Genomic DNA, 16,990 nt, shown 5'->3' with positions numbered 1-16,990 from the left:
TGGTTAATAATGCAGTAGTGTAGTATCTTCAGAAGTATTCTTAATTTGGTATGTGAATTGAATAAAATATCTTATTTCTTTCTTCTCCAATGGATATGCACTTAAGGAATTTCATAAACAAAATTATAGGTCTATATCCCCAAATCTAAACATTGGTAGAAGTAGAAACAAGAGACTGACTAAAGAGTCACAAATGATGAACACACTGAAATGCAGCATTGCCATGTGGGATAATTGATTGCAACTCAGAATGTCGTGAATTGTAGGAAAAATCCATTTTCTCATTTTCTAGACTTGGAAAAAAATAGAATTTAAATGATGAACTGGCAGCAGGCCAAATCAGTACATCTTGTGAAACTAAATTTTTTCTGGTTTGTGGTGTTGGTTCCTAATTAAATATTTCTTTATGAACCCACAGATCTGGAACACAGACCCACTGAAATGAAGGGAGGGAAATGCCACAAGTTTTGATGGCTTAACTATACCAATTCAATCAAACTCAAATCCTTCTTGGTGTTGAATGACACCAAGTTCAATCAAAGGATGTATGCTTTCTTAGCATCAGAACATAACAGATATAGATTGAATTCCTACATTAATTTACCACAAGTTTGTTTAGATCAGTAAAATGTATTTCTGAGTAATAAACATGTATTGGAATACATGCTATTCATTAAAAAGAAGAATTCTGTAGCAGAAAGATAGAAAAGGCTCCTGTACATGATGTCATTAAAGCCCTCCTAAAATTCAGAATTAATTAATTCAGCACAACTTTGTTAAACAATGATTCATGTTCCTGCATTTGGAGAGCAGCGTGTCAGGGGATATGCTTAGCTAGAATTTCTCTTAGCACATTAGCTTTCCATGTGTAGTAAAGAGAGTTAATGACTTGGGACAGCTTTCTTGCAATCCTTCATGATTCTGTAAAAGATGGGCTGAACTTTCCACTTCTACTTACACATTACAACCATGTTTTGCCCTGCAAGACAAAAATCTGCTTCACTGGTACTGATGGAATTTTAATAAGAAAAGGAGTGTGCAGCTCTGCTGTCCCTATTCAATTTCTTTTTCCTCTTAGCTATTAGCTTTTGAAAACAAAACATTTAGGAGATCCTGATCAAAATTTTCCTTTACCCTTCCTAATTCTGAAACCCAGGAAGTGAGGTAGTCCTACACTGAGCCTAATTAAAAAAGCTGATCTTTAGTACCAAGTGGTAAATATAAACAGATTACTGAACTTTAAAAAACTTAAATGACAACTTATTTTGCCCTATAAGCTTTTTTTTCCTCCTCATTCTTTTAGTTTTTGCTTTGCGCCATATGGAACTTTCAGTGGAGGATAATTCTTTGCATACAGATGAGTCATTTGAGAAGATAATGATTTCTTTGCAACCTATTGAATGGAGAAGATTGTGTTCTGTGTGTACCATATTATTCTACTGAAGATCCTAGCTGTCTTGCAAATCCAGGAAGAATTCATAGATTCTTCTCCACATTTCAATTATTCAAATTAACGGACGGCATGTTTATTTCCAGCTTAAAACAAAGTATTATTTAAAGCCAGATTTTTAATAAAAAAGTGGGGAAGCAGAATAATTAATTGTGGTTCAATGATTATTTCTTAGGCTAGGCTTAACATTTTTACTATTTGATCCTTGGCAACATTTTCAATCCTTGCATTATGCTTATTTCTCAAAGCTATCTACCATACTGCATACCCTTCAGTGCAGCTATTGGCACAGGAAATCAATTGTATTGCAGCAGACTGAGATGGTGTTGATATCAGCAGATTTTCCTCTTGTTTTAGAGAAAAGCAGGAAGAAGAACCACAATTAATTACATTCTATTTGTATTGGAGGATCAGAGGAAGATAAGAATAAATGATAGACTTATTAATGCCAATAAAAACAGGAGAAATGATGCAGAAAGGACAGTATGAAGAATAGCAAGGCTAAGGAATAGATTATATCAAGGAATAAAACATACCAGCATGACTATGAAACTGCAGGTCAGGTGTAGGTTGATTTCTGAGCAGTGAAACAAGATTAAGATCCCAAAACTTTTTAATAAAGTTTTTAATAAAAACAAAATATTTTTTCATAAGCAAACAAATGGAATGTTTACAGAAAAATGTTATGCACTTTGCCTAGATCAGGGGTCCCCAACCACCGGGCCCCGGACCGGTGCCGGTCTGGGGATCATTTTCTACTGGGCCACCGGTTTGCTGGGCGCCGCCATCTTGTTTTGACAGAAAGTGCTTCCAGGTGAGCTTTTCCGGTTGGAAAGTGGCATTTGGGTCCTGAAGGAATCCTCGCGCCTTAGTTTCATTCAAGGGGGGGCAGCTTTGAACGAAGAGCCGTCCTGATGGCGGAGGAGATCAAAAAAGCACAAAGGAGAAGTTACAAAGGAGAAGTTGAAAGAGGCGGGGAGAAGCAGGGGACGGCTGGCCGGTCGCTTGGCTCGGCTTGCCTTGTCATGCGTGCTGATGCCGGTACCGGGCCGTGGCACAAAAAAGGTTGGGGGCCACTGGCCTAGATAGTTCATTTTATTCTTTCTTCCCCAACCATCTCTTTCCCTCCTGCAACCATTATTCTGTAACTAAGATCTTTATTGATACGTTTTTTTTTTGGTTTTTCCAGGCTGCAGTATCCTGAGTGTACATCAATGCACTGTATATATAGGTTACAGTATGTTTGTTTGTGATATCAGAGATCCTAGCTTGCATATGTGGACTGAATGGAAAATTAGGTCTTGAGAATTCTTCCTACTTCTTAATATGATGAAACAGTTGCCAGTGAAGATCTTCTTCAATTGTGGGAAAAGATGAAAGTTGCATAGTATCAAATCTGACCTATATGGAAGATGAGGTAAAACAGTATATCCAACTTCACAATTGTTTCTTGTTATATTGCAGCAAAATTTCTTTTTAATCCTTCATAGCTTTGAGTATTGCAATGTAGGTCTATGAGGTGCTGGTAAATTCTAGATTCAAAGAAATCCTGTGGTGTAGTATGAATAACACAATCTCTACCCCAAAATGTAACTGTAGGTTTTCCTTTTGAAAAAAAAAGAGGAAATTGTGATTATATTTCATGGATGAATGCTTCATTTCTGGGTGATAAAGATAAACCAATATTTCATCTACTATCACAATACTGTGAAGAAATTCTTCACTTACATTCTTATAGTGTGACAACAATACTAGCAAATTTTAATTCTTGAAGTTTTCATCTCTGCTATCAGCATGCAAACCCATCTTGTACAGATCTTTCCATACTGCAGAACAGAAATGTGACCCACATATTTCAATTAAATGGCAAACTTGTGAATAATTTTCTTTTGAGTGATCTGCTGACTGTCCTTAATCAGTTCATCAACTTTACTTGCTCTATATGAAACTTGTCATTTGTTGTCACAAGTTGTCCACTTCATTCTTGATCACAAAAATAATTTTTTTTTCCTGTTTCACGCAGTCACCACCATTAATAGCTTTCCTTTGATGCTGAATTTCAATTGGAAAGACTCTTGGTGTTAGATCTGGGAGTATGGGTCCAAGAATGGAGACAAGACTCAGATAGCAACAACAGCTCTTTATTAGTGACTTCAGATCTGAGCGAGCTATCCCAGCCGCAGCAGCCCCTTATATAGGGCTGGCTGCGGCTAGGCAGCCAATGATGGCGATTTGAGTTTGCCGTGCTTGGCTGGGCCAATCGCGGCAGCCCGTTTACTAGCCAATCGGATCAGTCTGAGGTGACCAATCACGATCTGCTATTAGCGGGCCAATCAGAGTTGCAGGCTTTCGAGACTGCTAATCTGGAACACTTGGTGTTCCAAAATTCAATGATAGCACATTGCTGAAAGTCACAAATATTCACAATGGACTTCCATTTCAAAATGCCAACATTTTTCTTCCAGAAATTTCTCATCAACAGAAGTGAAAGGGCAGATGCAAAGAACATGTCAGAGTTTCGAGTGTATTTGTACTGCTATCTGTTGGTGTTTTTTACACTACTCTGTTTAGGGAAGAGGTTGTTTCTAATACATGGTTTAAACATATTGTTAAGTCCATACATATTGATGGGACAATTAGTAAAAGAATCAAAGATGATAACAGGTTCTGAATGTGAGTTATGGCCCTTTTGATAGAATCAAGAATTTGTCTTGTGAAAAAATGATGATGGAAGAAAAAGGGTAAAAGAAAGTATAATAGTATTGTATAATCACTATAGAAAAAAATATAGTAAGATAAATTTCCCAATAGAATGAACCGAATATGGACATAAGGAAAGAGCATATGAAAACTGCTTGACAGAGATTAAAACAAACAATTACATTGTGCCAGAGAAGTGTTATACAAATGGGAGGTATGAAAAGGGATTCTTTTTGGAATAAGGGAATGAAAGAAATTCATACAAGGGAATGACTGTTGTCTATTTGTTTTTGTTGTATAGAATAAGTCAAGAAGAACAAGTTCAAAAGATATGAAAAGAAAACCTCCTTTGATTGATATTAAAATTGTTTTGAAAATGGGTTCCAAAAGTTCAACAAGAAGCCTCCATCAGAGTTAATAGCATTTAAAGAAATGAAATGACTTGATTGAACTGAAGTGAGAAAATCCTGGAAGGAGCATTTTAGAATTCTTGAAAGGGTAGCAATATGTCAAAGAGCACTAATATTTATATTAATATAAAAATAATTAAAGGTTAAGTTATAAATGTGATAAATGGAATGCTTAGTGAATGATTCAGCAAGGAGTATCAATGGTGATACAATTTAGACTTATATATCACTCCATAGTGCTTTGCAGACTCTCTGAGCAGTTTATAATGTCAGAAAATTGCCTCCAACAATCTGGATCCTCATTCTACCAACCTCAGAAAGATGGAACACTGAGTCAACCTTGAGCTGGTCAGAATCAAACATCTGGCAGTGGGCAGAGTTAACCTGAAATATTGCATTTCAACCATAGTTCCAGTATTTCATGTATATATGATTATTCCTTTTTTGTTTAAGGTACTTATGTCTAAGAAATACAATAGTAATATTTGAGGTACAGAAACATTCTCACAACATTAAAAAAACAATACCAAAAAAGCCTGAAACCAAAGTCCATTATAAAAGCACAAGACAGCTATAAAAGGAAAATAGGAAAAGGAAAGGAAAAAGAAAATAAGAAAAGAAAAAAAAAGATGGAAGGAAGGGAAGGACTTAACATTGTGCAGGCAGTAGAAAGAGGCAGAAGAATTTAAACCTTGATTTACTATAAGTGGGGCTTGAAATTCTTTCAAGATTTTTACTGGCTGTTTTTTTTTTTTTCACAATAAGTCTGTATCAGAAAAACCTTTTGTGCCTTTTTTAATCCAGCTTTTTTGAAATAGATCTGATATGAAGTAGATGTTGTGAATGATATGTATTTTTGCATGCAGACAATGCTGTGTTCTTGGCTGACAATCTGAATGATGTATAATATAGTATATTTCAATAAATAGTGTACATTTTGAAATTATATTGAACACCTAGTTGTGTTGACATAGTAACTCTTGCAAATAATTACAGCCATGCACAAACATTGGAAAACTGAAGTAAAGACGTGGCTGCAGAAGTTTGCCTGTGTAGAACGTTTATTAACTATGAAGCAATTCTAATAAAAGTAGTGTGTAGGGTTTTGTGAGAATGATTATGTGTGAAAGGAAGGGGATATAGATATATATGTGAATCTGGATGGGCTGGACCCTGGTAAGACTGAGTGGCTTTGGGTATGTGGAGCTCCAGGTTCCAGGACTTTAACATGATTATAAATAGGGTTGCACTACTCCAGACAGACTCTGTACACACTTGGGGGCTCTCCTGAATTCATGACTCCTGTTTGATGATCAGGTAGCAATCATGGCTAGGAGAGCCTTTGTGCAACTATGTGTTGCATACTAGTTCCACCTTTTCCTGGATGAGGAATTCCTGTGATCAGTCACTCAAACCCTGGTCATCTCTCAGTTGGATTATTGCAACATGTGCCGTATAGTCCAGCTCTTGACACTGTTGTTCCATGAGCTGCATTGGTTTCTGGTTTGCTTCTGAATCTGGTTTGCTTCTTAATTTAATCAAAAGTTTTTGATTATCACCTTTAAAGCCCTTTGTGGCATGGATCCAGGATATGTAAGCCTGCCCCACCTTTGCTGGCAGAGGTGTTCTGCAGACGCTATCAGTAAATAAATTTCAGCTGATGGGGTCCAGGCAGCCCCTGTCATGGGCAGCCAGTGAAATGGCTTAAAGACTTGGCTGTGCCAGCTGGCTTAGGGCCCCAATGGAAAATGGCATCTTGGATATAGTTAATGGACTTCCTGCTCTCCATGTGTTCTTTTCTCCCCTCCTTTTCATCATGGATAAATTAAATTTTACCTGAATTTTTAAATGTGTGGTTCTTATTTATTGTTTTAATATTTTAATGTTAAATGCATGACAGTAAGCTGTTTTAATGTTTTAATGCATGACTATAAGCTGCATAGAGTCACTTTGGCAAAGTGGGCGGTATAGAAGTCTAATAATAAAATAAATAAATAAATGTCTTATCCTATTTTGTTACTTAAAGTTCAGAATATCAGAAAAACAAAAAATAAAAAAAAATCTTTGAAAATAGTGAAAATTGTTTACTTAAGTTTCTTGTCCAACAAAAAAAGTAATGAAAAATGAATGGGCTCTGAATGAACAGAAAAACGAGTGACTGGTACAAAAGAGGTTCACTGAGATGGTTTGTTATAAAACAAATATATGAAGGAAGAATAACTGGATTAAAATTGTGATTGGATGGAGCTGATGAAAAATATAAAGGTAAAAAGGTTAAGGAACAAAAGGCTACATAGGAGGATGTGTGTTAACGTGGAGGAATGAAATATACTTTATAAACATAGAGAGTTATTGTATGAAGACTAGATTTAGTTCTGGTTCCTTCTTTCTGATTTTGTTTATCTTACTGGGTTGCATTCTGCTTTGCATAATAATGCTTATCCTGAAAGGAAGAAAGGTGTAATTGATATATATGTTTGTGTGTATGTTAGTGTCTCTTTCTACCCACTAGCAATGCATTTTCTATTGTGGAATGGTTGATATAGTGGCAAGTTTTTCATTTCCTTTTTCTCATTGTTATGTATTCTTCTGGTATTCAAATATTTTCTTCATATGTTTACAATAAGTTTCAGTTAAGAAATTATGAAAAAGAGTAGCCATTTTATAAAAAGAAAAGACTGGCTCCTACTACCAGTATAAATAAAAAACATATCACATAGCAAAATCCATGTAAAGAAAGACATATGTTTTATGCATAGAAAATCTATGTATAGGAAAAATAAAATGGCCATTTAGAAAGACATCTGTTTTAACTCAAGATAAGGGGACTATAAATAAGGAGGCATCTGTTCTAATTCCAGATAATGAAACATTTATTTCTAATAAGCTAACACATTTCATTCAATTGGTAATAATTGGCTAAATCTTTAAACTAAAAAAAAAAACACCTATAAAAAGAGAGCTGGAGGAGCAGTCCATTACAGCTGCCACCCAACTGTATTTGGCAAAATGATGTTCAATAAATATATTTCCTTCGACTTTCACTGTTCTTTGGGGTATTTTATTAAATCTCCAGATTACACGAACGACAGGAAAAGATAGTCTGATCCTTTCAGCAGTAGCTATTTAAAGATTCATACTTGGAAATGAATTTAGTAGAAATTTATAAAAGAAAAGTTACTGTGCCTTGTCAGACAAAGCAATATCCATCTAGCCAAATACTGGAATCTCCAAAACCACTGGGGATTCTAGATTGCCACTGAAAATATTGGAATGTCAAAGAATTTTAATTTAAGACTGACAACCAACTCAACTTATTCTAGCAGCTATATTTGGGGATAGAAGTGGCTTATATTATGAGAAAATTATGGTCTTAATAGCTATTGCCTATGTATGTATGTATGTTATGGTATATATGTATGTATGTATGCATGCATGTATGCATATCATCACCTATTATCATTTTAGCCATTGTCTATCCACTTCAGGATAAAGGCCTCTTCCACATGTTTCCAATCAATACAGTACTTTCGTTTGTTCTCTAATCTATGTGCAGGTTTCTCTATCTTGTCTTCTAATGCCGAGCATGTATATTTCCATATTTGGGATAGTAGTACCACTGAATTTTGAGAAACTCTGCTCCAGATTTTGCATATGCTACTTTTCAACTATAGAATTAGAGTATACAAAATCTGGAGCAGAGTGTCTCAAAATTCAGTCCTACTACTATCTTAAATTATTCTCTTACTGCAAAAAGAAAGTTATTTTCTCCGTTTCCCTTGGTCCTGCAGATGGTGATGGCTAGTTTTCTGAATGCCTGATTTGTTCAACAGTGCACTACAAGCGTCTCAAGTATCCATGATTAGTTCTTAAATTTGGGAGAAGAGGAATGTGTATCTCAGCAAGCCATATTCCAATTCAATAGCACTCTAAAGTGAAAGCAGCTGCTAGGCCTTGATAAGACTGAATTGTCATGCAGCGGCACTACCTACCACCCAAGCAGTCTCCCTAGTTTCTATTCAGTGACAGAGCCATGGGAACACATCCAGGAAGTAGCAAAGCTGATCAAATTTGAAGCTCAGCCATGACAACAAAGGCCAAACAGAAGAGAGCGGATGGAAAAAAAGGACAAAAAGAAAAAGGTAAATTCAAATAATATTCCCAACTTTCCTCTAAAGGCGGAGGAATATTAAAACCAATTAATTATTCATTAAAGCATCCTTCCTTTTCTGTAGCATTATTATAACAGTATTATTATTAATAATAATAATAATATTACTTAAGCATTTCATATACTGGTAGTCATTGACTTATGACTGCAATTGAGCCCAAAATTTATGTTGTTAAGTGAGACAGGTGTTAAGTGAGTTTTGCCCAATTATATGATCTTTCTTGCCACAATTGCGAAGGTAATTACTGCAATTGTTAAGTTAGTAATCCAGTTAAATGAATCTGGCTTCCCAGATTTTGCTTGTCAGAAGGTCACAAAAGGGGATTACATGACCCTGGGATCCTGCAACCATCATAAATACAGGCGACTTGCCAAGGGTCTGAATTTTGATCACGGGGATGCTGCAACAGTCAGAACACTTTCTTCAGCATCGTGAGAACTTGGAACAGTCACTAAACAAACGGTTGCAAATCAAGGACTACCTCTACATTATTTTAATTCTCCTTAAAATAATGTAATATTAGTGTTGATTATTATCACCATCATCCCCCATATCACAAAAGTTGAGTTGCACCTGGCTATCTAACGATTTTACAAATGAGATGAGAATAGAACAACAGACAAAGGGATAATAGGGATTGTATCATCTCTTCTGCCAAATGAGGCTCACATGACATTGAGCCCTGCTGGCGTGGTGGTTAGAATGCAGTTTTGCAGGCTAACTCTGCTCACAGCCAGAAGTTTGATCCTGACCAGATCAAGGTTGACTCAGCCTTCCATTCTTCCAAAGTTGATAAAATAAGGACCCAAAATGTTGGGGGCAATATGCTGACATTGTAAACCATTCAGAGGGTGCTGTAAAACACTACGGAGTGGTATATAAGTCTAAATGCTAATGCTAGCGCTAGCCTTCAGCTTCTTCATGGATCCAGACATGCCATCAACACAACACAACGCAACACAACCATATTTTGGTTTAGGTTAGCCCTTCTATATTAAATGAAGGACCTATATAGTCCACCTTTCTAAGAGGGAAACTCAGAATTAGAATAACTGGCATTGCACCCTCATGTTCCAAGTAAGTAGTAACAAGTGTCATACTGCCCTAGCCAGTTTTTTCTTCTATTCAATTGTGTCCAGTTCTCAGAGACTTCCTGGACAAATCCCTTTCATACTATATGATATACATATATCCTGATCAAAAGTCTTCTTCTCCATGAAATTTATCTAGTGCCCCTTTAAAAATATCCAGGATGGTGGGCATCATTACATATTAAGATATCAAATGGTGTGCTTTAACTACAGCAGATACCCTGCATATTATACTTTTTAATTTATTTTTATTGAATATTAATTAATAACAAAAAAGAAAACCCCAAAACTTTAATTACAGTAAAAGTATACATTGTCAAAGAGAAAAAAAATACTATAACAAAAACGTGAAAAATATGACCAAAAATGTCATTATAACAAATTACAATTCCACATATCTCCAATGCAAGCATTATATAAAAACTTTGTAACTATAGGTCATAGAAAGCTCTATACTTGTAGAAAGTACAGTAGAAACATGTGTTTTATAGAAACATTATCCTTAACACATCTCTAACAAAATACTATTCTCTATATGAACATATTGACACTTTTCTCCATGCCAAATTGATTATGAGGAAATCCAATTTTAAAAATCAGGTAAATGGTGGTAATATGTAAACATTGAATAGAAGTATGGATACTGCCTTTGCTGCAAATGATAGATGATCAAGATGAATTTTTAGCATATTCTGTGTTAAAGGATGAATATCATCTATCAGATATAACCCAAGGACAATATTTACAATTGTAACATTTGTCAACAACATTGTTTGGATAGTAGTATTTTCATTTTTAGAAATGCCTAAAATATTAGAACAATGTGTTAAATTTTTTGAAGCAAAAAAACTATTATTATCTTTTATAGATATTTATTATAGATTTATAGATGTATTTGTTATCAATAAATTAATTATAATCCAGATATTAAGAAATTAATAGAATTAAAAATTAGAGGTTGTCTAGTCAATGAGAGAAAGTCTTAACTTCTATAAACAAGAGTGTCAATTAACCTCAAATATTATTTAGAATATTATTTCTTGTTTGATTGGATTCTCCCTACCATTATGTAAATATGTTGGTGGGCAAAAGCTAAAATTTGGGACATAAAGGTAGGAACTCTGTATCAAATGTTATATCAAATCCTCTTTTCTTTCTTCATACTTTAGGGATGCATCCAATATTTTATCCCATCTTACAAGACATCTATTTCTTACCAAAATCATGAAAAATGCCTTTATTGTGATCTCACAACACATGCGCTACCTTTTTGTACATGCATCAAAATGTGGCACACAAGGTTGTAGAAATTTGGAGATCAAATTTTTATACAAGTGCACATTAAGGAATTGGGAGGGAATTTTTGTCACAATGCATACCTTTCTTCTAAATGACAGATTTCAAACTTTATAACTTTTCCTCATAAGGAAGTTACTTACCTGCTAATCGTTTTCCTGTTTTAACGCCCTTGCCCGATCTACATTGTTTCTTTTGAGATATCCTGAATAAAATAGCATAGTATTCTCCAAGGTGGTCATTTTGTACACATGCAATTCATTAATGAAACTATAAACACAGTGGTAGCATCCTTTGCCTAGTGTCAAATATTGTCCATAAACCCTGCTACCACATTTCTGAACAAACATGCTTTGCTAAGTTCTCTCTCTTTGTTTTACTCTATAGTGCTTATCCTTTACTGCTTTTCAAACTGAGGCACTTTTTTTTTGTTAATAGAAAATTTTTGATGCTTTATAGCTTATCGGGCTGCTGTGTATGTCAACATCTAGTGGCAAATAGACTTGACTGGAATGGAAGCAGCTACAAGAACTATCCCAGCCCCAACAAATATCACAGATTCCTCGCATGATGTTATGCTGCAAGCCAGTCACAGAAACATCTTTTAAATGTTGGTGCTTTCAGATGATACTGAAAAAAACCATGACCGTGCTGGTTTTGGCTTAACACTATTATGCAGATTTAATTAAGACTGTTGAACAAATGTATGCACAGAATTTTAATGGGAAAAGCACAATGTAAAGAAGATTATTGCTATCTGGTCTATTTTATCAAATAAAATGATTCAATGCAACCCCTCTCCTCCCAAAAATGTAAATTAAAAGGACAAAGCATTCTTAATAAACAATTTCACTTCCGAAACTGCGACCATGCAAGTTCAGGAAAGAAAAGAGAGAGAAAGGTCTGGCATGAGGAAACATTGATGGTAATTGAATGTTGTGAAACTGGTACCATGCCAATGCATAACCAGCTGGTGTTTACAGGGTGCCACAAGAGGATGTGATGGATGCCAACCTGCAGCCAACAATGCAGATGCCCTTTTTTCAGTCAAGCAGAATTGTTTTCTGGTGGGGCAGAAGTGCTAAAGGTTTTGTTGAAAGCTAAGTCATCCATATACTTTTTTTTCATGTGTAACTGTGCACAAGAGATAATAAGAATCTTCCAAGCTGTTTCTCTCTTCTTTTCAAGTGAACTCATCCTACATTCAGTTTTCAACTAATGCTTTCCTGCCACATTTAGTTTGCTTCTCTCCACTCCACCCCGCTCACCTGACCACTTATCTCCACTAATCCTTTATAAGTGAATATTTTCTCATTTCTTTCCCATATGCTTCACTGTTTCTCTACCAAAAATGCCTACTAAGAAGGAATGTGGAAATAGTACTCAGCATCCTAATATGAGGGCATTGCTCTCAAAATGAATGTGGTGAGTGGAACAATGCTCTAAAGGAAGTTAGACAATTAGAGGACTTCAGAAGGAGAAACAATACCTACTCTCTGCAGTATAGTCGTTTCCCCCAACTTGATATTTGAACAGCTCTTACCCTATTGGTGTTTCAAAGGGTCCCTCAGCCAGTTCTTTTGAGAAGATGACTCATGCCCTTCCCTCCCTCCCTCCCTCCCTTCCTTCCTTTTTTTTTCCCACTAAAGTTCTAGCTAGCTTACAACAAGCAAAGACAATGGTGCCAGATGATTTAACCACCATGTTTTTCACCTAATGAACATGTTGATTGATGTGTTTAACTAGAAGCAGCAAAAAAGACCCTTAATTGTTAACCCTCTTAACAAGTGCATCACTTAGCAATGGAAGTTCCATTCCCAATTGTGATGGTAAACTGAGGATTGCCTGTGTCATCTCTTATCTGCAATGTTAAAGGCAAAACACCAGCCCATTATTTGCTGGGGGAAAATGATTGTAGAGATATTATTGCAGTTATCTCCTGATATGGGTTTCCCAAAGGTATTAGATTGGCTATTCTCGGATTTAAATGTTTGACTGAGAATTCTTGGATCTTATCCAGAATAGCAATTTTTATATGTTTTAAACTTTAAGACAAATTTCTCACTTAGGAATGCTTAATTAAATATGCCTTTGAAAGTGTTTTAAGTCTGCAGGAAGAACTAGTCATGATTGAATGACTTTCTGTAAAAAAAAAAAAAGTACTCTTCCTGATAGAAAAATACTGTGTTAAAAAGAATGGCTTTACTTTATTTATCACCGTAAATTTATTAGTTTTCTAAACACAGTGATTTGGTTTGGGAAGGGGAAATAAATTCAGTGCAATCAATCAATTTATCTGCATAGAAAACAGAACATAACAGTACATTGATTGTGAAAATAATGGGGTTGCAGGCTGGAACTTATATTTTTGAATGCTCCTTTCCAGTGTCAACTAAAACTCCATGCAAGAAGAAACCTAATGTATCAATTAGAATGTACTTAAAGTTTACTTCTGGCTGTGCTATGTTCTATTCTGTACTAAGGAAGATTGTCAAGGTGTTTTTTTTTTTAAATGCAATAGGGCATTTGAAAAATATCACATATTAATCCTGCTATGCATCAAATCACTAGTTATCATCCATTCTGATCTCTATATTATTTCTAAACCATTTCCCTGTACAAATGTTATGGTGTAACCCAGTAACAGATTTACTATCTCTGTGAGAATAAGTCTCCTGTAAAACACTACTGATTTTCGTTCACTGATTACACCACTGGTCCAGGCAATGCCCAGTTATTGCATAAATTAATAGTAGCAGTTCTTGAGAGCACACCCAATTGACATTGGATAACTAAACTACAAAACAATGTAATACATAAATGCAAAACTGAAAATTGCAATCTTAATGAACAGTGGATAAGGCAAAGCTTACATCATTGCCAAAGAAAGGGTATGGGAGAAAAACAAAAATGGATTTTCTGGATTCTGGAATGTCCAGGCAAAAATATTGAAATACACAGCCTCCTGAAAATTTTACATTGAGGAGTGTAGCCAGAATGAACAGGTGGGCATGAATGTCCAATTTCTTTCTCAAGAAGCAGTCTTAAAGTAGATAAAGTCTTAACTTTTAAAAAAGCTTATCAGATTGCTGCTCCAGCCTCAGTGCTAGAACCAAGTTTATAATGCATGAAATAAAATTAAGACTATATTTTAACATGTGCAGATCATTTATCTCACAAATGATGCAGTACTGAAAAACAGGGGAGTAGAAATTTCTGGATTAAATGATAAATCATATATTCCTTTTCAGAATGCACTTATGACTGCATTTACTTTTCTAACAAAAATGGAAAATAATAAAATGGAAGAAGTAAGTCTTGTATCAGTTATGAAAAGATTAAGAAAAAGGAATTACGTTTTTAAAAAATACAATTTAAAAACAAAAAACAAAGCACCGTTGTAGTAGTAAAAAGCAGGCACTGACTAAAATGAATGAGACGGGAATTTCTCAGCTCTCTGAGCCATGAATATTATTGAAGGTCTTTGGATCATTCTGATTGTCAGTCAATCCTGACCTACCTCACATGGTTGTTGTAAAATTTAAAGGACATCATGCCTTTTTATATCAGGATTCCTTTGCAAATAGGTGGGATGCAAAAATACCCACCCACCCCCGCAAACACTATTGCTTCAGTTTCTCATTCCAAAGGTCCCTGTTGTTCACCCTAAAATATACCTTCCTTCTCTCAGCTTAATTCCTTAGCACCCTGACAATTCACTCTGACCTCTGGAGTTTTATGGATGCTGTGGCTTAGCAACAACCCAAAGGTACATATAAACATTTCTCCTCTTTTTTCCCCTCCCTTCTCAGAGAGTGGGATTCTGCTCTATCTCCGTAGTGCCATACTTATTTCACTATGCACCGGTTACATCGAAGGAGCAATATGGGATCATCTTCTGTATGGGTGCCCCTACCGGGGTAGCCAGACGTCCCTTGTTGCCTTCCTTGCCTCAGAAAACATTTTCCGCCCCAGGACACATTGTGGTGTCCTTTGATTTTAGGCAGAGCTTGTTCAATCTGGGCTGGGGTGAAGGGGATACTACTAGCCAGTTGCACTGTTTGGTGCAATGAATTATATAGGAGGCACAGAAAGAACAATTTTCCTTTCAAAAAGATTGACTTCCCACCATCACCATAAAAGGAAACACAGGGGGGAAGATTCTGTCTGTATTTTTCTTCCTTCCACAATGCAAACAGTAAAGAGAAGCAAGAGCTCAGCTGTGGGTCTCGCTCCCCTCTCCCCTCCCGGCTCCGCTGACATTTCCCTGCATCACCTCCCCATCTTCATCCGGCAGCCTCCTTACCTGCCACAGGTTAGAACAAGCCAGGCCACCTTAAAGAACCTTCTGCCTCTGCCATCCTCAAGCCAACCCACTTCACACAATGGGAAGCTGCAGTGTCTATAAATTCATCCGTCAGCAGCAGCTCGGCTGCTTTCTTTCTGCACTCCCTTAGCTGCTGCTGGATACGGTTGTTCTTGGGTATACAGAGGTGATGTAGAGAGGGGAAGATGCAAGCTTTCTTTGGGGAGGGGAGCGAAATCACCCATTGGAGAGGAAGTAATGCAGGTGCAGCTCCCCCCACCAACTCCATTACACACTTGCCATCATACTCCTTCACTCCTCCTCCCCCCCTGACCTTAGCAATGCAAGCGAGCTTCCTCTCGCTTTCCTTATTAGGACACAGTCACCGTGGCAACCAGGACTCCACCTGTCTTTTGGAGGCGGGGATTACGCTGGGCAGGCGGGCCGGAGAGATGGCAGTAGCCTCTCGCCTTGGCTGCCACTAGGCATTTCTCACCCTCGGACTCAAAGCTGCTTTGATAGTGAGCCGGGCTGCTTATCCATCCCTAACTCAGGGTTATCCAGATGAGTAGAATTACAACTTCTATCATTCTCAGTCAGAAGAGCCCTATGAGAACTCTGAGTCCTTGCATGGAAAGATTTTTCTTAGTTTTCCTGGTACTGGATTTCTCTGCGGGCTATTAGAGCCTTCTGCACATGCTTTTCTATGGATTCACTGATGCTTAATTTTGATCAAATTGGGCATCTCCTCTCAACCTCTAGTTGGGAAATATAGTTCCCAGAATTCCCAAGCAACATGCAACAAGCTGAACAATATTGCACCAACAGCAATATCTGGAACTATAAATCCATAAAGTGATCACAAGGATTCCCCTAGCCCCAAAAGGTGACAAGCAAGGATTCCCCTAGCCCCCAAATGTCCATTTAGTGATCATCCAGATTTTTGCAGCCTACCTTATTTTGACATCTCACAAATAAATTTGTATTTAATCAACAAAAGCTATGGTTTATAATATGATTGCATGAAAGCTACTAAAGTGGAAAGTGTTACGATGCATCTATGTTACCCAGATTTTGGGGTTTAGTGTGTAGTGCAACTAAGAAGCCAAAAGACAAGGATTTCAGGATAGGGGAAGAACATACCAAGGTCAGAAGATGATACTAAGGCAACTTTTGTATTTGTGCTACACCCTAAAGTTGAATTCACGCATCAAACACTTAATCATGGTTTGTTGGATAAAGTATGGTTGAGTCCATATCATGCCAAAGCACAATTTATTATTCTGTAAACCCACATTAAGCCACATTTGTGTTTATCATATTTTGGGTATTATCTTGCTATGTTACAAATAAATCTGACTCACAATAATTTTCCCCTTCCATTCAATCATCATCATTCTGAGACATCTTGGAGAAATATCTATGGTTTCCTTGGTTTCTTGGTTTGCCATTGCCACCTTCCTTTCCTCTCCTGAGAAAAAATGATTGACTCAAGGTCACCCAGCTGGCTTTGTGCCTAAGGGGAGACTAGAACTCACAGTATTCCAGTTTTTAACCTGATGCCT

At 36.5% G+C, this 16,990-nt stretch overlaps 1 protein-coding gene across 15 annotated transcripts in view; it reads right to left on the bottom strand.

Moving 5' to 3' along the window:
* SRCIN1 (SRC kinase signaling inhibitor 1) overlaps positions 1-16,990 on the bottom strand; it is a 267,852-nt gene that overhangs the window by 101,291 nt on the left and 149,571 nt on the right. For 2 of the 15 annotated variants that reach the window (XM_087916515.1, XM_087916514.1), the window contains exon 1: positions 15,426-15,745. The exons of the other annotated variants lie outside the window; for them this stretch is intronic. The gene's annotated coding sequence lies outside the window, so the exon portion shown is untranslated. Of the gene's footprint in view, positions 1-15,425; positions 15,746-16,990 lie in introns of those variants that run through there. 15 annotated transcript variants of the gene reach the window in all.

Source organism: Pseudonaja textilis, chromosome Z (genome assembly GCF_049901715.1).
Source record: "Pseudonaja textilis isolate UNSWEBS1 chromosome Z, rPseTex1.2, whole genome shotgun sequence".
NCBI lineage: Eukaryota > Metazoa > Chordata > Lepidosauria > Squamata > Elapidae > Pseudonaja > Pseudonaja textilis.
This window is presented reverse-complemented; position numbering and strand designations above follow the sequence as displayed.